This window comes from Prionailurus viverrinus, chromosome C1, assembly GCF_022837055.1.
Source record: "Prionailurus viverrinus isolate Anna chromosome C1, UM_Priviv_1.0, whole genome shotgun sequence".
Lineage (NCBI taxonomy): Eukaryota > Metazoa > Chordata > Mammalia > Carnivora > Felidae > Prionailurus > Prionailurus viverrinus.
In genome coordinates, this window is record NC_062568.1 from 50,669,230 (window position 1) to 50,693,523 (window position 24,294).

Below are 24,294 nucleotides of genomic sequence, written 5' to 3' on the forward strand. Positions count from 1 at the left end.
CAGTACCTACTGTTTAGGATTATTCTGAAAATTAAATAAATCTATACGTATAGCAGTTAAAGCTATATAAGTGCCTGCTATTATTATAATTATTTATTGAAATCAATGGCAATGGCCAGGACCAGAGGTTCCAAAAGATCATCACAGAGAAAACTAATTGACCTTGCCATATAAGCCTCAAGCTTTAGTCAACAGAGTTAATTAGCCAGAGAATACTAACAAAGATAGCCCTTTTCACTAATGTTTTTATCAATTGAAAAGTGTTTCAAAACTATCTGATAAAATTCAGATATTTTTTCCTGTTAGCCTCTAATAGCTAAAAGTACCAGCTCAGACGATTTCCAAGGCACATCACAGGTAGGTTAAAATCATTCCTCTGAATAGAAAAAAAGACCAGAGCTACTCTTTTATGGGCAGCAAATCAATGAAACACCTCACTGCTTACAAAGTGCCCAATATGAAGGGAAAGCATGAAGTAGGAAATTGGGAGAAAAGATAAAGGAGCTTAATGACTCATAATTCAAACAAATCAGCTTGTTTGGCAAAGAAATGGGGTATTAGGCATTTTAGCACCACCCACCTGGCCAAAAAAAAAAAAGGCTGTGAAATGTAGATCCTAACATCATTGAACCTAAGGAGGAATCAAAATAAGGGCATGCTGTAGTGATGTAGCTGGCTTCCACCTTAGCTATAGGATTATGTGATATATTTAGCACTGTCTCTGTGGAAATTTTTCAGCCAAAAAAAGTTATTTTGACCCATACCACAAATATGCAATTGTATAACAGCACTTTTTGCATTTTCCCACAAACTGCCAAAAGGATAACTTTACTGTTTATTAATAATCATATTTAAGAGTTGGGCCTTAAAGTAACACACTTGTGTAAGTATTTGAAACTAAGGAAAAAGAGGATAAAGTCCAAATTCCTTATTCTACCATTAAAGGCCCTCCATGACCCAATTCCAACGAACTTTCTGGCTTTATCTTCCATGACAGGTTTCTTGAAATCTTCAACCAAAAAGAACTCCTAGCAATTCCCCCCCTCCCAGGCACACCCACTCTGTGTGCTTCCTCTAACTGAAACAGTCTTCCCCTTACCTCAATCCCATCCTTCCTTTAAACCCTGTGTGGGTGACATGGAGTCATTTCCTATGGCTCAGCTAGAAGTAATTCTCCAGGTTCTTAACTCTCATAGTCCTTGCTCAGCACCTCTTAGACTTTCCTCAGTCCATCTTGATCAGAGTTCTTGAGACATGTGTCTTTTCTTCCCCAAACTGGATGTTCTTTGAGGGCAATATCCACACCTCCCTCATCTTCATAAGCCCAACTGCACCATGGCACATCTGCACATGGCAAGAACTCAGACCTTTTGCTAAAGCTTCTTGTGATTGATCATTGACACCAAATAGATGGGAACATACTTTGACATACTCAGACAAGCTTTAAGGAAAGTCTTCAGTTTAAAAGATATGCAGCAAGCCTTGTTTTCTCAGGAAGTTGAGAGATGAGAATTTTAATGCTACTCCTAGGGCAAAGAAACCACCATGTACACTTACCATCCAGTGACTTGCCTACAATTACTAGCAGCAGTACATTAAAAGCTTCCCTTCTACTCAGGTAACTGATAACGTACTTTCTTTCAAGTTAGAGAAATCACAAGGTAGTCAGTCCTGTGTTTCTTCTACTATAGACTCAAAACACTGGTCACCTATGGGCTTTGGTTAAAGAGCTCTCAAGACCTGTGTATATAATGATAATTTCAATTGTCTTATCTCATATGCCTTCAGTGGGAAATATTCAAGGACCAAAATGCAAAAATCAGAGAATCTGATACATAACAGAGCCCAAAAAATGCCAAGAGAGGGAAAAATTAATGAAGGAGCCCCTGAACAAACCCCTGGCAGTCTGATACTGCTTGGGCACAGGTTCACTAGTCCTAACAGGCCACTTGGATGGCATTAAGTCAAATGCTTATTGGATCACAAAGGAGAGGCTGACTTCGCTCTGGGCTGATGCTGCAGGGCTGTGCTGATCCGTGCGTTCTTGCCAGACCTCTGGACAGCTGCCTACTGTCTGCAGTCCTTCTTTCACAGATGACATTTCTCTGCCTACTCAGTTTACAAACTGTTACATAAATGAGTTCTAACACGCACTCCTAGACATAAGTAATTTTCCTAAGCCCCAAATCCTGAAAGAGTATGTGACCCAAGCCCTAAACCCACATGAAAGAACAGGTTTACAGGGATGGCCTGACTCAGAGTTGTGCTAATGGGAAATTTCTGTTGAGTGCTCTATCTGATATGGCTTTCATATCAATGACATTTGGAACACTGAGTCTCCAATATCACATTGCCAGTGTCTCTTGGATTACTGGAATGGCAACTGAATCCTTGGGGCAGATAGCAGGAGACTCTCTTTTATCTTACTTGCCTTTACTATTGCATATGTTCTTTTAAAGTACAAATATAACTACCACATGCAAACTGAAGTCAAAATAAAGTTAAAAACTTACTTTAACAAATTAAGTAAATATCGTCAGTGGTATCATCATAGATTACACAATGGCTTAAATGATAAAATAGACCCTAAACAAATATAAGGTTTGTATACTCCATATATATGGCTTAACTGAATAACCCTGGCCTAATTTATCTTCAAGGCATTCTCTTTTATCCCCTATGCCACTTTGATGGAATTATTTCAAGCTGCCCCATTTCTTAGGCCTCTTACTGTATCAATTCATCTAGGTTTCTATTTGGTTTCCACAGTAACTTGCTTGTTTGCTCATGAGACCACAAAAAAATAGACAACTAAATCAGGCCTATTAACATTCTTATGACTAAAGTTTCCTGTATTTAGATAGATATAGTATTGTCAGTAAAATCAGAACAAATTTTAAAATGCTAAGACAGTGAACAATGCCATCCATTACAATTCAAAACTGTTTTTCTGGCAATTTAATTTGATGCCATAGACTGATTAAAAACAAACAAAAAAGGATGGGGAAGCAGGGTGGACCATGTTATCACAGAGCAGCGACTTCCTTGAAATTGAGTGCTTCCTTTGGGCACACGTGGCAGCCTATGGTATCATGGAAAGAGCATGGAGTCTTGGAGTCAAACAGGCTTAGTTCAAATCCCTGAGGTGACGTTTTCTAGCTATAAAACGGGGCAGTTTATTTTATTCAGCTTATCTGTCCCTCAGTATCCTCATCTGAAAAGTGGGGGTTTGGAATCTAATAAAACCTAGTTCAAGCTGCTTTGGAGATTACAGACCTGCATATTCAGGACCTAGAGGTGCACATACCACATGACATGTGCTCAAGTGGTAACTGAATATAAGGGTTTTTTAACTCTCAAATTTTTGGATTTCATAATTATTCTTTTTTTAATGGTTTATTTATTTTTGAGAGAGAGAGAAACAGACAGAGTGTGAGCAGGGGAGGGGCAGAGAGGGAGACACAGAACCCAAAGCAGGCTCCAGGCTCCGAGCTGTCAGCATAGAGGGGGACTCGGGACTCAGGACTCGAACCCACAACCTGTGAGATCATGACCTGAGTGGAAGTTGGACGCTTCACAAACTGAGCCACCCAGGCACCCCCAGAATTATTCTTCACTTCTCATGGCATACACTGTTTATGCAGAAACACAGAGACATTATTGAATAGTATGATTGGCTGCTAATTCACAAATTTTCAGATACAGATCAACTAATATTAGGTTAGAATTAGTCTTTTCAAAAACTGAGATCCCTGGATTATTCTAACACCTCTATATGCCAAACTGTCTTCAGGCTACAAGTTTGCCATTCCAGGAAGAAATTACATGCAAAATGTACATGTAAAAAAATCATCGAAATGTTCTTGTCAAACACCCAACTTTTATGAGGCTCACAGAAATAAAGATTACATATTTAAAAGTTTAAAATACCCTAACTAATAAGCAGTTGTTGTGCAGTGAGTGGCTAAGGGCCCAGTCTCTGGAAGCATCTAGATTTAAATTCCTACTCTGGCACTCTCTAGCTTGTCTTTTCTCTGTTCCTTGGTTTTCTTATCTGAAATGGGGCTGTAAGAGTACTCATTGCATAGGGCTATAACGATGAGTAAAGAAGAATGTCTGGTATGTAGGAGGCACTCAGTGTGAGCTTTTAAAACAGCTTTGCCCAGGGGCACCTAGGTGGCTCAGTTGAGCGTCCAACTTCAGCTTAGGTCACGATCTCACAGTTCATGGGTTTAAGCTTCACATCATGCTCTGTGCTAACAGAGCCTGCTTGAATTCTGTGTCTCCCTCTCTCTCTGCCCTTCCCCCACTCATGCTCGCTCGCTCTCTCTCTCTCTCTCTCTCTCTCTCTCTCAAAAATAGACATTTAATTTTTTTTAAGATTTAAAAAAAATAATAGAATAAAACAGCTTTGGCCAAAAGTCACACTGCACATATTTCCAGACTCAAATTATTCCTGGTCATGCTTGGTGGTTCCTCCTATTCGTATCTTTCGCCACAAAAAAGAAAACAAGAGAACTTCCTTGATAAGACAGCCACACAGAAGAATTTCTTAGAAAGCATTCATTGCCTGATTCCTGTCCTACTTGTTACAGACCTGACCTGAGCCTACCCCCAGCCCTGCTGCAGGACCCTATCACAGGCTCACCTTACCATGGTGTAGTCCACAAACATGTCCTACTCTGGGAAGGGAGGAAAGCTTCAGTCACCAACCCATTCTGGACCAGCCACTGTGTTATTATGGGCCTTGCCCGACATCCTTAATGTTATTCACCAGCAACGGTAGGACAAGAGTTCTTGGCACAGAGCAGACTCTCAATTAGGATTGCAGAATGAGTGACATCACGAAACTGGCAAGGGATACAGCTGGGAGCCTTGATATCTGTAAAGGTCAGAACTCAATAATTGGTTGTCACTATGCTCTGCTCTCATATTCATGTTTCTTCCTAAACTCTGAACCCACCTTAGAATCCATTCAAATACTGTCTGAATGCTTACATTGTGCTCTGGCCCTGAGAGCTTAGAATCTGGAAATACGAGCAATCCTAACAATGGGAAAAACTCATTCCCTCACTTCTCTGGGTTGTAATGACCAGGGTCTTTATACATTTTGAATGAACTTTACTGAAACAACTTAGAATCCGTATTTAAATTCTCTTACATTGCTGGGGGGAATGTAAGTTGGCATGACCACTTTGGAAACATGTTTCACAATATCTGCTAAAGGTAGCAATAATACTCTGTGACCCACCAATTTCAATCCTGGATAATATGCTCAAGACAGGTGAGTGCTTATGTCCATCAAAAGACAAATGTGAACCTGCTCAAGCACCAAACTTGAAATAACGCAAATATCCATTGAGAACCGTGTACAGAAATGAACAGGAATGAACTACTGATGCTTGCAATAGCGAGCAACAACACAGACAAATCTCAACACAAAGAGAACCATTGTATAATTCCATTTATATGAAGTTCAAAGACTGGCTGAATTAAAGTGCAGTGACAGCAGTCAGAACGGTGGTTACTGCTGGTCGGTACAGACTATAAGAGACGTGACAGAGCCTTCCAGTTTGCTAGAAATGTTTTAGATCTTTATCCGGAGGTGGTTTTGTGCATAGATAAAGATATAGAAAATTAACTGAGCCTACACTTAACATTTGCATACTTTACTGTATGTAAGTTATACCTTATTAACAAACAAGCAAAAAACATCCTTAATTTAGAAAGTTAAGTGGTCCCTCATCATGACTGATTAATGAAACCCTACCACTATACTAAACATCGCAAGCATAACGTACATGGTCCTCATTGTTATGGAGTTTGGATGCTGGTAGAGAAAATCACTTTACTGGCACCACTATTTATTTGGCAATAAATGATATACCACCTTCTGACATCTCATTTGTACTTTTTTTCAATTACTTGATAATTTTATATTTTGCTTATATTTATGTCTGGTTTAACTTAAAATATAAATTCCTCAGTTGTTTTAAATCTTTCTATGCCCTTAAATGCCAAGCACAGTCTCACATACAGCACATTTTAAATAATTTCTTGTTGATCAATCTATCACACCATAGTGCTTCTCTCGGCCTCAGGTTTCCTGGCCAATGCTCTTTTCTCCAGGTTTTCACTTCTTTCTGCCACCTATAAAGCCTAAAAAGCTATCAAACACTTCAGAAAATACACAGTTTATATTTACATAAATTCTATCTACTAGTAGAGTATAGGACGTCATTTATGCTATACTAAGTTTTCTTTCTTGCGTTAACGCTTTCATCTGATAATAGAAAGAAATTCATCCTATATAATTTCATCCTATTATAGAATCCTATAATAAGAATATGGAAGAGGTAAAGTGGGGAAAGTACAGATGTAATCAATAGACTCATGTCATCGAGGAGAAAATGATAAATCTTACTTTGATGACTTTTGATACACTAGCAAAAACAAAAATAGCCACCCCTCTCTGGCTGAGTCTTCCCACAGTGCTCATGGTCCTGCTGATGCCATATGTATCCACACGCCCCAAAAACACCCTGGAGAATGACGTGTAGGATGCCATGCTTATTCATGTCCCCAGCATATGTAAAATATATATATATATATATATATATATATATATATATATATGTAATATACATATATATATATATATTTATTTATTTATTTATTTATTTTGAGAGAAAGAGCACATGCACATATGAGTTGGGAGAGAGGGAAAGAGAGAATTCCAAGCAGGCTCCATTCTCCACCCAGAGCCTGACCACTGGGCTCGATCTCACAACTGTGGTGAGATCATGACCTGAGCCAAAATCAGAAGTCGGAGGCTTAACTGACTGAGCCTCCCAGGCACCCCAGCCCCAATATATATTTTTTTAAATATGACTTTTCAAAGGGTCCCTAGTATAAAAGTACCAGAAAAAGATAAGCCTTATCATTGATCAATAATTACCACTGGTCTTAGAACCATGAACAACTTGAGTTTCATAATTTCCTTCTCTGTGGTCTTGTTACATACAGCAGGCCTCATATGATTCTTGAAACGACCTGTTATAGCCTGAAGTCACAAGACTGAGGGTTGCATCTGGAAGTCTCAGACTCTCTCCACGTGTCAAGGCTTCATGTTGAGTTTCCTGCTGACCTGCGGCATCGCAGCAACTGAGCACCAGCCACCCCCTCCCAAGAGCTCTGCCCACTTCAGAGACTGAGCAAGTTGATCAACCACAAGCCTGTGGCTTCCGTGATAGAGCATGCTGATTTAACAGAATCAGTTTCTGTGTGGTTCTTTCACTAGTATTCAAAGGGAGAAGCCCAAATGCCGCAGGGCTTTTCTTTCTATCCTCCTCAGAGATAACAGCCCACTGTAATTCATGAGGTATTGTCCTGGGAACAATCATCAGAAGTCATGCTCCAGGTCAGGACAGGTCAGTGTATGCTAAAAATTATGTCCCCACATAATTCATACGTTGAAGCTCCAATGCTTAACATTTGGAGATAGGACTTTTAGGGAAGTGATTAAGGTTAAAGGGTGAACCCTAATCAGATAGGACTGACATTTTATAAGAAGAGGAAGAGACGGCAGAGATCAATCTCTCTCCTTCCTACACCCACTCTAGCTCACAGAGAAGCTATGTGAGGACACAGTGAGAAGGTGGCCGTCCATGAGCCAGAAAGAGAAACTAACCCCAATGGCACCTTGGTCTTGAACTTGTGAGAAAATAAATATCTGTTGCTGAAGTCACCCAGCGTGTGGCTGGTTTCTGTTACAGTAGCTCTAGCTGACTAATACAATCGTAAAAATCATTGAACACATATACGTAGTCCAGTGCAGTCCTTCAATCACCTGGGCACAAAGAAGCATCTCAGAGAAAAAAAGCCGACTCTTAAGACTGAGACAAGAATTCCAAGCAGGCAGTCCTACAAACTTCCCATGATTTGTCCTTGCCCCACCCCACCCCACGACATCCTTCCTTTTAATTCTTGAAGTGCATTTTGTTTCCTCTGCCTGCATAACACTTCTTTCCCTTTCTTCATCATCTAGTGAACCTCACTTTGGCCCACCTGTCAGTCCCCCACATTCTCTGACCCCGCAGGTGGGCCTCCCTCTATCATGCTCTCCTAGCACCCCGCATCCTTGCGGCAGATGTCACAGTTTGCAAAGAGAGATTTCTGTGATCTCTGTAGGCACACGTTTTAACCACCGGTCTGGAAGCTTCCCACAGCTACATGGTTCTCAAGTATCTGCAGAACAAAGTGGGGAAAGAAGTAAAAAGGAAGGGAGAGAGGTGATGAAAAGAGAAAGAGGAAAGGGGAGCAAGAGGCAAAGTTAAAGAGAAAGATGTAAGGACACAGTCACTGACTTTGTCCATTCTTTGGGCTGCCATACTGAAATACCACACACTGGTGGCTTAACCAAGGTGGAAGGGCTAAGGGAGCTCTGTGAGGTCTCTTTTATAAGGGCACTAATCCCATTCATCAGGGCTCCACCCTCAGGACCTAATTACCTCCCAAAGGCCCCACCTCCTAATACCACCATTTTGCAGTGGTGGGGGGGGCGGTGGGGAGGAGGTTAGGAATTTGAATTTGGGGAGGAATTCGGTCTATTGCATATGTGCTTCAGTCTCATCAGATGGAAGCCAGTGGTAGGGGAAGCATGCTGACCTGGTCACACTCACCACCAAAAGGTTGCCACACTTCCAAGAGCTGGCCTAAATCTTTCCAGTCAAAGCCACTAGGAAAGATTCAATGACCTCTAACACAGCTGGGGGAAAATTATTCAGTCCTAGAGCTTGAAACAGCATGAACTAAACTAAATTGTTCTGTGCAAACTTCAGGGACCATATTTAGTCATTTTATATACATACACACACATTCGCACACTTTTGAAACAGAAACAATCAATACCAAACTATAAAAAAGTAAAATATTAAAAAACCACTGTGGTCCACGGGTAATACTCTTGATGTTTCACACCCCCTTGAGGCCTGCACCAGTGACTCCTTACCTAAAGGCCTAGGGACCCGCTGGAGATGATGTAATTGTTGTGAGGGGCTCACATGCACCCACAGAACCAAGTACTACCCGCAGATTGAACGCATGAAAACCCAATTATTGCCATGTTGAAAACCATGAAAGTTTATGTTTGTCCTCATACTTTATATAATTCAAAGTCACGCAGCTTAGTAGCTACTTAAATTGGTCCTATTTCCCGTGGCACCGATGGAAAAGGTCCACATGTGAAATAGGCCTTTATTACTTTGAGCCAAAATTTTTTAAATGTTTATTTATTTATTTTTGAGACCGAGAGAGAGAGAGAGAGAGAGAGAGAGAGAGAGACAGTGCATGTGAGAGCATCAGCAAGCAGGAGAGGGGGAGGAAGAGAAGGAGAGGCGGAGAATCCCAAGCAGGCTCTGCACTGTGAACGCAGAGCCTCACATGAGGCTCAAACTCACAAACCATGAGATCATGACCTGAGCTGAAGTTGGACACTTAACCGGGTGAGCCACCTAGGCGCCCCATCATATATCTGGATTTTACTGTTCTCTGGTTAACTTCCACAGTTCAAAAATAAATGGAAGACCTTAAGGAACAAAGCAACTAGCATTCATGACTTAGAATAGTGTTAGAATAGTGTTCCATGTATAGCCCAACTGTGTGGGTCATAATGAAAGGAAGCCCCACCCTGGACAGCTCCCTGAGCCTCCTGTCACCAGGCCACAGTCCTGTCCTCTGTTCTAAATATGGGCTTAGTATGACTCTGGCCAGCAAGAGGAAAAAGCTCTTGGCAAAAGGCTACAATGTCAGAGGCTTCAAGGATATCCTGAGGCCAACTTTAAATTACTCATTATCATTTTGGAAGGTACTAAGAATTGTCTGTGCCTCACGAGTAAAACACGCATATACCTATAACCTGAGCATCTCTGCAAGCACTTAGGCTTCCTCACTAAGGTGTGAAAGACATGCGGTCAGAGAGAGAAAGGCACAATCACCAAGCATCCCAAGACAGCTGAAAAATACACTGACCAGGAGCTGGATGTCTGGGCTTCTAGTTACAGCCCTGTTGATTTGAAATGTGTCATTGTGCAAGTCACTGGGCAGCATCACTGGGGCTTGGTCTCTTTATTTATAAACTGAGGATGTTAGGGGCGCCTGGGTGGCTTAGTCAGTTAAGTGTCCGACTTCAGCTCAGGTCATGATCTCGCGGTCCATGAGTTCGAGCCCCACGTCGGGCTCTGTGCTGACTGCTCAGAGCCTGGAGCCTGTTTCAGATTCTGTGTCTCCCTCTCTCTGACCCTCCCCCATTCATGCTCTGTCTCTCTCTGTCTCAAAAATAAATAAACGTTAAAAAAAAAATAAATAAATAAACAAACTGAGGATGTTAGGCTACCAAATGATCACAAAGATCCTTCCAGCTCTGACAGTCTATTCTACATGTACTTTTGTCCAGGATCATACTAACACACGTTCCATTTCCATTATAAACTTGCAACTACATCTACAAAAGACTGAGCCTCGAGCTTCTGATAAGACAAGAGCTACTAAAGTATCAGGTGCTGTGTATATTGAGACATAGATGGGATTTGGACATACTTTCTCCAACTCTGAATTTCAATTCTGATTCTTCACCTCTATTCCCATATTTCCCAATTTATGAATTCTTAGAAACACTGAGAGATATAGAAACCCAATAATTCCATTTTTTCCTACCACCTTCTGCCCCCCCCCCGAACTTTTTTAAATTAAGATTTTCTTTTTTAGAGCAGTTTTAGGTTCACAGCAAAATTGAAGAGGAAGTACAGAGATTTCCTATATGCCCCCTGCAGCCACACAGGTACAGCTTCCCCGTAATCAACATTCTTCACCAGACTTGTATATTTGCTACAAATGATGGACCCATAGGGACACATCATAATCACCCAAAATCCATAGCTTAAATTATGGCTCATTCTTTTTGTTATACATCCTATGGCTTTGGACAAATGTACAATGACATCTACCATTATAGTGACTTACAGAGTATTTTCACTGCCCTAAAAATCCTCTGTGTCCATCTGTTCATCTCTTCCCTGCCCAGCCACTCCAACCCATGAGCGACTACTAATCTTTTCACTGTCTCCATAGTTTTGCCTTTTTCCAGAATGTCATATAGTTGGAATCATACAGTATGTAGCCTTTTCACATTGGCTTCTTTCACTCAGTGATATACTCTGAAGCTTCCTCCATATCTTTTCATAACCTGACAGCTCATTTCTTTTTAGTGCTGACTAATATTCCATTGAAACACTCACTGAAGGACATTTTGGTTGCTTCCAAGTTTTAGTGATTATGAATAAAGCTTCTACAAATATCCCTGTACAGGTTTTTGGGTGAACATAAGTTTTCCACTCCTTTGGGTAAGTACCAAGGAGTGTGATTGCAGATCATATAGTAAGAGTATGTTTAGCTTTGTAAAAAAACTGTCAATCTTTCTTCCAAAATAGCCGATACCATCTTGCATTCCCACCAGCAACAAATGAGAGTTCCTGTTGCTCCACATCCTCACCAACTGGTATTATCAGTGTTCTGGATTTTTTCCATTCTAATAGGAGTGCAGTGGTATCCCATTGTTGTTTCAATTTGCATTCCCCTGATAACATATGGTGTGGAGCATCTTTTCATATGCTTATTTGCCATCTATACCACTTTTTTTGTGAGGTGTCTGTTAAGGTCTTTGGTCCATTTTTTAATCAGGTTGTTTGGGTTTTTTTATAGTTGAGTTTTAAGAATTATTTGTGTATTTTGGATAACAACCCTTTATGTCTTTTATAAATCTTTTCTCCTAATCTGTGTCTTGCCTTCTCATTTTCTTGCCATTGTCTTTCACAGAGTAGAAGTTTTTATTTTTCTAAATTAAGTCTATTGGGGCGCATGTGTGGCTCAGTCGGTTGAGCGTCCAACTTTGGCTCAGGTCATGATCTCACAGCTTGTGAGTTCGAGCCCCACATCAGGCTCTGTGCTGACAGCTCAGAGCCTGAAGCCTGCTTCAAATTCTGTGCCTCCCTCTCTCTCTGCCCCAACCCACTCACATTCTGTCTTTGTCTCTCTCAAAAATAAATAAACATTAAAAAAATTTTTTTAAATAATAAAAAAAATAAATTAATTAAGTTTATTTATTTATTTTGAGAGAGAGAGAGAGCGAGCAAGCAGGGGAGGGACAGAGAGACAGACTTCCAAGCAGGCTTTGCACTGTCAGTGCAGAGCCCAACACGGGGCTTGAACTCGCAAACCATGAGATCATGACCTGAGCAGAGATCAAGAGTCAGACACTTAACCAACTGAACTAGTCAGGCGTCCTTCTGTGGTGTTTTTAATTTCAATGAGGGCCAGCCTCTTCCACCTTTAATTCATTGGAACCTACAGTCCTAGAGAGGGAGACTATTAAGCTATTTTCTGTTGAAATATCAAAAGGAAACTTGTCCTTACAACATTGCATTTCATTGATGTCTATTTCAAAATATTAACATTTGCTCTTTAAAAATGAATATTAGGTTTAAAATAAACATAAATGACACTTCATTTATGTATCTTGATTCAAGAAATGCTTCCCTTGGAGACAGATTCTGAATATAATAATGAAATAGAGTTTTGCTAACATGTTGATACTAATCTTAAAAGCTGGTAAATTTGTATTTTCCCCCATCAAAAACAACTCCCTTTTGCAACAAGCATTTACGAAAATTAATACTAAAACAACTGGGTACATTTAACACATTTACTTCATTTATTGTAGATATTCAATTTGAAAACAGAGACTGGCATTTTAAACCTTGATAAGCAGAGTTTTTCTTGCAAAGAACAAAATTTTATCTCTGCATTTAATTCTGAATCTCCCTCTGGAGTAAGTAAAATAATTCCTGTTTGCATCTCTAATTATGATAATAACCTGCATACGTGTACTATTTTGCTTTAGACCTTGAATGGGTACATGAACCCATATACCTTCCAGACCTGCCAGGAGACACTGAAGTCTGGTCCTCTTGCCTCCACCCTGTGTAATACAAAATACTGTGTCTCACACACTGCCTCACAAATAACAACAACATCGAAGTTAAGATCAGTAGGAGAAATCTGACAAAAATGATGCATAGGGCTCTCTTGACTATAAAGGAAAAGCAAAACCACCATGGGTACGAGGGGCTTGTCGGCAGTGAATTTTGCCTTGTTTTCACACACCAAATATCTCATTTCTAGAGATAAAAGCCCTTTTCCAAGAAGTTCAAAGTGAGAAAACAGTTGAAGGAGGGTCAACTGAAGCTGAAATTTGCTCAGTAGAAAGTTTTCCATTTGAACTGCCATAATCTGTTTTCTGATCTCCTCACTTCACATAAATCACTTCACATCTAGGCGTCCAGCCATTTCCTGTATGGCTGACACCAGTGACTAATATTTGAGCTTCACCTTCTTGAACCTCTTCTCTACTCAGACACGTTCAAATGTAGCTTTTATGAAAAGGGCAAAGAAGTAGGCAGAAAAACAGATCATATATTTCAAGATCTCCTTTGCAGTTTTACCTTCTGTAATTTTATAATTATTTCCATAGCTCCTTCTCCATTATTCTACAGTCCTTGGTTACTTGCTCCATACTCTTCCAAACAATCATCATTTTTTAGTAATCTTCAATTTGAATTAGAAGTATCAGTCTGAACTCATGAAGCAATTTACTTAATTTCCTAACTTTGTCCTCTGAAAGGACCTAAAAATAATGGCAAGCCAGCAGCAATCACCACCCCTAGTGTTCATTCTGTGTCTTGAAATACTATTTCCATCAAAAGGAGCCAGATCTCCTTGGAGAAATGGCTGAATCGAGGTCTGAGAACAAAAAGTACAATGAGCCTGGAACATCTTGTCTAGCAAAGACATTTTATTTTATTTTGGTTTTTTTTTTAATGTTTATTTATTTATTTGAGAGAGAGAGAGAGAGGGGGCACAAGTGGGGAGGGACAGAGAGACAGGAGAGAGAGAATCCTAAGCAGGCTCCACAGTTAACACAGAGCCCGGCATGGCACTCGATCCCAAAAACCATGAGATCATGACCTGAGCCAAAATCAAGAGTTAGACATTCAACCAACTGAGCCACCCAGGAGTCCCTCAAAAACATTTTAAATAAATTTTAAAAAAGATAGATAAGGGCGCCTGGGTGGCTCAGTCGGTTGAGCATCCGACTTCAGCTCAGGTCATGATCTCGCGGTCCGTGAGTTCAAGCCCTGCGTCGGGCTCTGTGCTGACAGCTCAGAGCCTGGAGCCTGCTTACGATTCTGTGTCTCCCTCTCTCTCTGCCCCTCCCCCATTTGCACTCTGTCTCTGCCTTTCAAAAATGAATAAATGTTAAAAAAATTTAAAAAAAAAGATAAGTGGATGGTTAATACACGTATGCATACATACATACATACATACGTACACAAATACATACATACTATACACACAGCTCAGAAGCCACTTAGAAGAAGCCTCCCTAGCCAAAAATTGGGCAACTTGATCATCAAACAGAATAATGATTGCAAATGGACTGAAACACATCAAATGTGTTTAAATCTGTAAATTCATTAAAAAAATTATTGGTCACTTTTAGAGGAAGCCAGTTTACCAACTCGTTTTGAAACTGGTAAAGTAAAGGGAAAGAATCACCATTTATCTTGCTTTTCTATTACAAGCTTGCTCCTCAGGATGAGTGAGAACTCGATACAGAAGAGTTTCTCTTTATGGAAGCACTCCAGCTAATAAATAAAGAAGAATGTTAGAGTTAGAAGATCACCCTGTGGCACCTCCTAATGAGTGCATGGGATCTCGGCAACAGTCCTCAGTGCTACGATCCCCAGAAGCCAGCCACATCCTTCAAAGGTTTCGTGGGGAAATGAATCATCCACTATTGACTTAATACAAACAGCAAATAGAATAAAGTCAAAGTTAAGTTTACCTTTCAGACTGTCTTCTTCCCAATCAGTTAAAGAAACTATGAATAATTCAACAACATCAGTGTATAAACTTTCTTTGGGAAAGAAACTGTTTGCCAAAGGAGCCAGAGGCACCTATAAATGAGTTCATCGTTGGGTTCACCGCTCTACTTATGAGCCTTTCCTTGACAAATTCTTACACATATATCCCCTAAAAGTGACAAGTAAGGGTAATTCTGATTTTATTTTTTTGGGTCTGTTGTTGTCCTTCTGTAACCGAAAATAGAGATAATCGAGTTAAAGAATTCAAAGAAAATTCCCTACAGAAGAAAAACACATTTGGATCTAATTCTACTGTTGAGTCCTCACTGATTTCTTTTAAATGAAATGAAATGAAATTCAAGTTCTGGGTACAGTAATTTAACCACTATTTTGATCATTCCCCTTCTACTTAATTAGCAAAACTAAACCATTAAATAATCCCATTAAAAATGACAAGACAGGTAAATGGCTTTCTGAATCTTACAACTGTCAGTACTTGACCTTAAAAAATCAGCACAAGCTCAAATGGAATTTCATCAAGAGAACTCCAAAAACATGTAGGCAGATACATCAGCGGAAATTGGTGGGGAGGGGACTTAAGAGGTGGGGAAACATTCCATATAAGCAAATGACTTGGCTAGCTACAGGCAAATTTTTTCAGGGTGCAGCACCTCCTCCACCACCAACCTTCCAAACAGAATCTGCTCTTGCTGGAGGGAATGATAGATCCTTCGTATGTAAAGAAAAACTGTTCAACTCTCTATGTGAGCTTAAGCAGTGATGAAATGAGGCCAGGACCTGGGTTTTCTCAGGGTATCATTCAGGGAATCATCTTTCTGTAGCGATGAGATAGGACTATAGCTCCAGTCTGAACAAAGTACCTAACTCTGGGTCAAAAGACTAGAGCTTCACAGCCATGATGCTGAAGGAAAGAAGCCAGATGCAAAGGAGTATGTACTGAGTGATTGTACTCCTAGCAAGCTCAAGAACAAACAAAACTAATCTCTGGTGGGAAAAAACAAAAAACAAGAACAAAACAACCAGAACAGTGGTTATGTAGGGAGGGTGAGGAGCTGACTACGAAGGGGGATGAGAGAACTTTCTAGGAAGATGGAATTGTCTTTATGAGGTGTAGGTTACATAGGTAGACCCATTTGTTAAAACTATGCAGCTAAGGTTAGTGCTTTCCAATGTACATAAACTTTAAAAAACTATAAAAACTATCATCATATAAAAACTATCATGTGGGGGTAAGAGCTAGTGAAAGTATAGATGTTTTAAGATGACAGAATACTGATAATTGTTGAGATTGGAGGATAGGTACATGGGAGTTCACCACACTATTGTTTACTTTTTATATGTTTAAAAATTTCCATGCTAATGTTCTTTAAAAAAGACTAGAGCTTTAATCCCCTCTCCACTACTTAATAGCTATTGGGTGCTTGGCAAATCTCAACCTTTTGAATCTCATTTTATTTATCTATGAACTGAGGATGATGATCCCTGTACACCTCACTCAAAATAACTCTGGGTTGTTGCCAAGTATCACGTGAGGCAATGGAAATAAAAGTAATTCCCTAAGCTGTGAAGTAATACATAAATATAACAAAATAATAATGAAGATTTATAATTACTAATAGATTACAATCCATTCTAGAATGTTTGAGGAGATCATTAATATTTTTCTTTCAACAGAAACATGAGATATAGCTATTCATTTCTCAGTAATTCTTGCTTGGGGCACCTGGCTGGCTCAGTTGGTGGAGCATGCAACTCTTGATCTCAGGGTTGTGAGTTCAAACCCCACGCTGGGTGCAGGGTTCACTTAAATAAGTCACACTTTAAAAAAAATAATAATTCCTGCTTGAAAAAATAGTAATAGAGCTGATAAATCAAAAGGATAGATAACATAAGTGTCATTTATATTTACGAGAAAATATATTTTGCATAACTCCCTAATAATGCAAAAATGTATGCCTTTAGAAAAAGTTTGAGTGTCTTATACCAACATCAACCTGATGGCTGAGAGAAGATACCTTAAAAGCACACTCCAGAAGGAAGGTGGTTTAGGAACTCAAACGATATAGATAATTCACATGTTTAAAATCGAGGTTCAACTGTTACATAACCCACTGAAGCTTGACCATCCAAAATAATGTTCATGAGCTCATATAAAATCATAACATTAGGGACAAGAAACAGTACATTCTTAATGTGAATCTAATGATACTTAGAAAGCTGGACTTCTAAACATATGGCTAAACATATGGCTCTCCAATGTTAAGGCACATAACTATTCAACCCAAGGAAGCCCGGTAGACATATGGACCATTCCTTTATTTTATTAACTTGTCTGTTATGCTACCCTTAGTCAGTTACAATTATCACAAAATACAACCTGTACTGGGAAAAAGACAGAGAGAAATGGAGACAGAGAGACAGAGACACAGAGATAGAGAGAGGTGGTGTAATTCTATCCTAATGTCCCAGTCTAGTCTAGTCAGTGTGTACCCTGAAAACACTAAGGGGTTGGCCTGGAGTGCTGTTGTTGGTTCAAGTTTCAAAGTAAATAAGCATGCCAGAGTGATGTTTTAACAAGAACATTCCAATTCAAAAAATATACTTTACAAGAAAGTCACTTAGATACATTCTTTTGCATGAATCTTTTTTTTTAAATTTTAATGTTTATTTTCAGGAGAGACAGAGCATGAGCAGGGGAGGGGCAGGCAGAGAGAGGGAACACAGAGTCCAAAGCAGGCTCCAGGCTCTGAGCAGTCAGCACAGAGCCCAACGTGGGTCTTGAACTCACAAACTATGAGATCATGACGTGAGCCGAAGTCGGATGCTTAACCAACAGAGCCACCCAGGCGCCCCAACTTTTGCATTAATCTTATCTTCAAATAATAGATATATGTACCAAGTGCCTGCTTTCAGTGTTCGAACATCTTCCCAGTCCCGGTTTAGGTGAATGTGCTCCTTACATGTCAGTTCTCCAGCCTGGCCTTTCCACTCTGCATGAAGTGACCTGGTGCATTCCTCCTCAGGCAGCCTCAAACGCCATGTCTGTTTTTTTCCACATGACTTCTCTAAAAAGTGCTGGCCTACCCTGCCAACTGCTGGGTTTCAGAATGGCCCAAGGAACACCATCTGAGCTGCTGTTTATGAAATTACTAAACAAAAATATGATTGAAACTGCTCACTTCTTATTCTTTTGTTATGGTAGAACACATTATATAACACGGTAGCAAAAGTACTGGTCATCTGAAGAAAAATCAAGGTTTCAAGCTAAAACTCTCATTCCAGCTAGCACCCTGCTTGTAAAAGCCTTCACCATTAAACTTAGGCTCTGAGTTTATATTTCTCCCTGTTTATATTGCCCTTGGAGAGTTCAAATAAAATACAGGACCATCCAGTTAAATCTGAATGTCAATTCAACATGGAATCTTTTAGTATAAACATGTCTCAAAAAATACTGCATTTTGTACTAAACTTTTATACTAAAAAACCCATTCCTTATTTATCTGAAATCCAAATTTAAGTTGGTGTCCTATATTTTTATTTACTAAATATGGCAACTCGCAGCCCCACCTCCACTATGATGATGAGTAAAATCGACATGCACATAACACACTAACTGTTATAGCCTCTTTTGATTTGCTGGCTCTGAATTTATCCCTTTAGAATACACAGCATGTAGCTAACAGAACAAACTCTGAGAATAAGCAGGATTACATTATAGGGATAACCTCCCTTTCTGCAACTGGGAAATGGAAAGGGTTGAACTAGATCTAAAATTCCATCAAACCACTGAATTATTAACAAGCCTTCACCTATATCAAAGTTAATCATCAATATCTGAAATTCTCATGTCTCCTGGAGGAAGTTTCCTCACCAAAACACAAAACAAAACAAAAAAACCCCAGAAACCCCAATCAACTCAATTTGTCATCCATTTCTATTTCTCTTTCAAAAGCATTTCCTGAGGGGCGCCTGGGTGGCTCAGTTGGTTAAGCATCTGACTTTGGCTCAGGTCATGATTTCACAGTTCATGAGTTTGAGCCCTGCGTCAGGCTCTGTGCTGACAGCCTCTCGCCCCCCACTCACTCTCACTCTCTTTCTCTCTCTCTGTCTCAAAAATAAACATTAAAAAAAAGAAAGAAAGAACAAAAGCATTTCCTGAAACCTATATTCTCGAAACTCAGCAATAATAACAATTTCTCTGTACAGTGGCCTGAATGTTCACCGATATTTGCCACCTTCTATTGATTCTGCCCACAGTCTACTCTCGCAGAAATGTTCAAGGTTGCAGAAACTAGTGGTCCCTCATAGTGATCACACTAGGGGCCATTATCACATGTGGTGATCCCTATTGTACTGTTTACCAAACGGTCATATTATTTTAGCAGAATATCCAAATCTATTCTAAGATGGAGCTGTGTCATGATCTTATCAAGTCAGGAAGGAAGGAACAGCAGACCTCTAATTCATGCTGACCAAAGACAACCTAGAAGTATTAACATTAATTATAAGAAATGGGATAAGATTTATGTCCTTCCGTATATCCAAATTTGGTTCTATTCAAAGAGCCTCAAGTAACCAATGTCGTTACCTGTGATTACAGATTGCATTTAACTCAGTCCTATGTGTTTAACAAAAACCACTGACCACATAAGAACAAATGTCTCCCATGTTTTGTTTCGCCCAAATCATCCTCCCTGCTTTAAATGTTTTGGTTTGGGCAATTACGCTAATTACATTGGCAAACTGTGGCCCAAGGGCCAAACTTGCTCTCTGCTTATTTTGTAACAGAAGTTTTACTGGGCTACAGCCATGCTCATTTATTTATGTACTGTCTATGGCTGCTTTCACACGACAACAGCAGAGTTGAGTAGTTAGTGACAGACCATATGGCTCATGAACCCCCAAATATTTACTATCTGGCCCTTTACAGAGTTTGCCAATCTCTGCTAATCCCTTGCAGTCTCCAAGTGTCCAGGGAGCATTTTTGGTGTAGGAGCTCCTATGGCCACGAGTAGTTCCAATAGGACACCGCTCTTCGGCCTCACACATTCTTGAAGATCCAAAGGAGAAACACACAAGCATGGCCATATGAGAAAGCACATGACTTTCTGCTCCGAGCATTTCACAACATGAAACTACACCATGACAAGCATGTGCACAGGATGGTTGCCGCCACCATTATTTGTGGTGTGATGAGGAAAATGCAGTGGGGCAGGAATACAGAAATTGTCTCCATTTGGTGCCAGCGCCTATGAAGGTACTGTCACTGTTGTCGCAATTTAGAATTTAAATCAACACAGTTCTCCTGTGACTTCGCTGCTTTAGGCAGGAAGGGCGCGTGAGCAGAAAGAACAACTGCCTTCAAAACCGAAACTACTCTGAGCCTTAAAAGAGCCCTCCATAGATGCCTTGGAGGACAGACTGCCAGAATGACATATTATGGTCTCTGAGAGGCCCTTGCTGAATACCACCTCCTCTGCAGTAATCAGGCATGAAGGGCCCCTTGTAATCTCCTTTCTGCTCCACGGAAAGCCCTTGTAAGCAGAAATGGCACACTCACAGTTAATGAAATTTTATGCCATAGAAAATTAAACACAGATATTCCTCTAGTTGAGAGGAGCAGGAAGGAAAAAAAACTCACAGTAACTGGTGCTAAGTTTGACTTCACAATATTGACAGAGTAGATGGTTTACCAAATAAAAACTTTAAGAACTGGGACTAATTCAATCCTTCCACCCCTCTTAGGGATCACAATGGGCTCCCACTGGTACAGAAGCAGAACTGTGGTTCTTTCTTCCATCCTTTGAATCTTACTCCTCCATTGTGTACCATCGCCCACTCCCTGAGCCCACCACTCCCTTGTTTACGTAAAGGTGGGTCCCTGCCTGAGGTTCTTAGGCTCCTGCTGGAAAACACAGAAAATCAACCACAAGCCCACACCCCTGGACAGAAGAGAGACATCCCAGCTCATTTCACTTTCAGCCAGAGCTCAATATGTTTATGCCTTTTTAAATTCTGATATTTGATGAATGCCTACCATGTGCCAAGGATAGTTCTTCCGGTTGAGGTTCAAGGGTGAAAAAATAGACACAGATGCAACCTTCTCAGAGCATTGACAGGTGAGGGGATGGGGGGGGGGGGCAGTTATCAGATAAATAATCCCACAGAGTGTCAACTTATATTATAGATGTGTCTAAGTCTAGGATTATGAGTCTATACCTTGTGTTCAGTGCCGTGAGGGTATGAATAGCAGGAGTCTGGGAATATAAAGGGGGATCCTCATTCAGGATCTGGGGAAGCTGCTGTTCTACAGAAGTGACATTTAAAATGAAACCAGGGGTAGGAGATCTTCAGGTGAAGAATGGAGCTGAGGAACAGTTTGGGCAGAAGGAAGGGCAGGTGCAGGCACCCCAAGGAAGAGAGAGTGTGGCCTAGTCAAGGGAGGTAAGAGTGAGGCTGGGAAGAGAAGAGGTGGCCTTCTAAGTCAAAGTATGGGGTTTTGTTCATTTTAAGTACAATGGGAGGCTGCGAACAGGGCAGTGAAGGATTAGATCTGCATATTTAAAAGACCACCCTTGGGGTGCCTGGGTGGCTCAGTCTATTAAGGATCCGACTCTTGGTTTCGGCTCAGGTCATGATCTCACAGTTCACGAGTCTGAGCCCCATGTGGGGCTCTGCATTGACAGCGTGGAGTCTGCTTGGGATTCTCTCTCTCTCTCTCTCTCTCTCTCTCTCTGCTCCTTCCCTGCTTACTCTCTCACGTGTTCTTGCTCTCTCTCTCAAAAAATAAACATAAAAAATAAAATAAAATAAATACTAAAAGACCACCCTGTGGGTGAGGACTAGTCCAGAGGGGCAGGAACAGAAGCAGGGTTAGGCATGGCTGAGGAAGGAGGTGCCAGTGGCCTGGTTTGGCAGGGGGGTGGGGTGGGTGCACAGTAGTGTGCAGAACAGTGGCATGACTCAAGCTATATTTGGAAAACAGGATCAACAGGAGGTACTGACAAATGAAGGAGAAACAGGTACTAAGGACGCCTCCCAACTTTCTGGCATGGGCTCCTGGGTAGATACGCACCATTTACCAAGAAATGCTTCGGGAAGACACTGTAGGGTGAAGCATCAAGAATTCCATTTCATAAACCACATAGCTTACCTGTAAGGAGCACAGTAAGATTTACTAGCTTCTATTTACTAGCTTCTCCTAGCTTCTATGCTCTGTTTCCATCACCTGTATAATGGGAATTAGGGCAAACCCATGTGGCTGTTGTGATGATAAAAAGGGCAAATGCATTTAAAACATTTGGCATGATTCCTGGCACACAGTAATGTAAAAACAAACAAACAAACAAAAACATTAGCAGCTAGGGCTTTTTTTTTTTTTGGCACTGGAAGTTTGAAATGTCTTACCAGTGACCTTGGGCAAGATGTCCAGTAGGCAGTTAGATAGCTCAGCTCTGCAGCTCAGAACTCTCTCCTGCTGGGAGAGTGGGAGGGATGATAAATGTTCAGTGCTGCTATGAGATTATGAATCAAACACCTTATTACAGATTTTATAATAGCAGCTGGAGATTTACTTATAAATTGACTAAAAGGTCAGTATCTGGTAACATCAGCATATACATGGTACCCAGAGTTACAGAAGATAGAGTAATTTGATGCAGAAGTGAACTCTTAGGGAGGAAAACAGAGGGGTCAAGGAATGAGCCTGTAGGGAGTTACTTAAACACAAAACAAAGATGAAAAGTTGAAGGAAAGTAAATAGACATAAAAAGCATCTGTACATTTTATTCTATTTCTCCAAGCAGAAAAATGGTAATCTTAAAAAAGAGAGTAACACCTTACAGATTGAAGTATATACAAGGATATGTTTGCAAGGATATTCATTCATTGTAATGCTATAATAGCAAAAATGACCTCAAGCAACCTAAATCAATAATAGCAGACTGATTTAGGTAAAGTATGGCACATCTATGTAAAGAAAAATGTATAGCAATAAACATCATCCCATAGATAATGTATTGGAAAAATGTTCACATTTTACTGGCATGCCAAAAAAGTAGGTTACAAACTTGTATGCATAACATACAATAGAAAAAAAAAATCATCAGAGCAAACAATACCAGAAAATCAATAACAGTTGATTCTAGATAATGAGATTTCAGATGATTTTCTTTTTTTGTACTTTTTTTTCAAAATATCAGCATGAGTAAATGTTAATTGTGTAGACAAAAAATGAAACAAAGCAGAGAACTCTGATTTCTCCCTCCAAAATACCTGACACTTTTAGTCCTCAAATCTCCAAAGGAAATGCTCACGAAAAACTCTAAGACTGAAGTCTTGATACAAATGTCTCCACCACCATCCTCACAGTAAAAGGAACGTGACACTGTTGTATACATGGAGAGCGATATTTACTGATCCTTCCATAATGAAACATTCCCCACCAGTGGCTATGCTTTTCTAAGCCTAAAACAACCAAATCACAGTTACAAAATAGATAACATTCTTTGTTGAATCTTCAACACTATGCACCAAGAGACAATCACAGGAAAAATTTCATTATAAGAAGATAAAGCCACACAAACTTTCAGTCTGTACATATTTACATACCATCACAGTCACGACCGAACCTGAAATTTCTTTGAAAGAAACATTAAATATTTTCAGAGGGCCTTTACTTCCCCACAGGACTTTAAAAATTTATCAAGAAAACTTACATCGCCTCTCTGCTAAACCATAAATAAGCTTCATAATAGCAGATTAAACTTCCTCTGATGTAAGCTAAAGAAGAAATTCTCCTTAAATCCTAGTTCTTGGTATCTGTGCAATCTTGGCCAAGTTATTTAGATTTTCTGAGTCTCAGTTTTCTCATCTAAGAGTAGAGGGAGGGGTGCTGGGATGGCTCAGTGGGTTGAGCTTTTGACTTCCCCTCAAGTCAGGATCTCTCTGTTCAGGTTTGTGAGTTCAAGCCCCACATGGGACTCCCTACTGTCGTTGTGGAGCCCGCTTCAGATCCTGTGTCCCCCTCTCTTTCTGCACCTCCCCAGCTGACTCTCTGTCAAAAATAAAAATAAATAAACATTTTAAAAAATAAATAAAATAAAATAAATAAAGTAAAATAAAATAAAATAAAATAAAAGTGGGGGGAATGTAACTTTCCCTGAGAAGCTTTCCAGTTTAGAGGACCATGGCGGCTGCATAGATCCCAATCTCTCTACACCTTCTTCCCAAAAGACTACAAAATCAACAAGATGACAAACCTCCTCACAAGACCCAAGCCATTTGTTACGATTAG

General features: G+C 40.1%; 1 protein-coding gene across 3 annotated transcripts in view; it reads right to left on the reverse strand.

Annotated features, from left to right (window-relative positions):
* The window catches only part of OSBPL6 (oxysterol binding protein like 6), a 216,115-nt gene that overhangs the window by 129,220 nt on the left and 62,601 nt on the right, over positions 1 to 24,294 (reverse strand). Inside the window, exon 1 of one of the 3 annotated variants that reach the window (XM_047872080.1) lies at positions 22,407 to 22,480. The exons of the other annotated variants lie outside the window; for them this stretch is intronic. The gene's annotated coding sequence lies outside the window, so the exon portion shown is untranslated. Of the gene's footprint in view, positions 1 to 22,406; positions 22,481 to 24,294 lie in introns of those variants that run through there. 3 annotated transcript variants of the gene reach the window in all.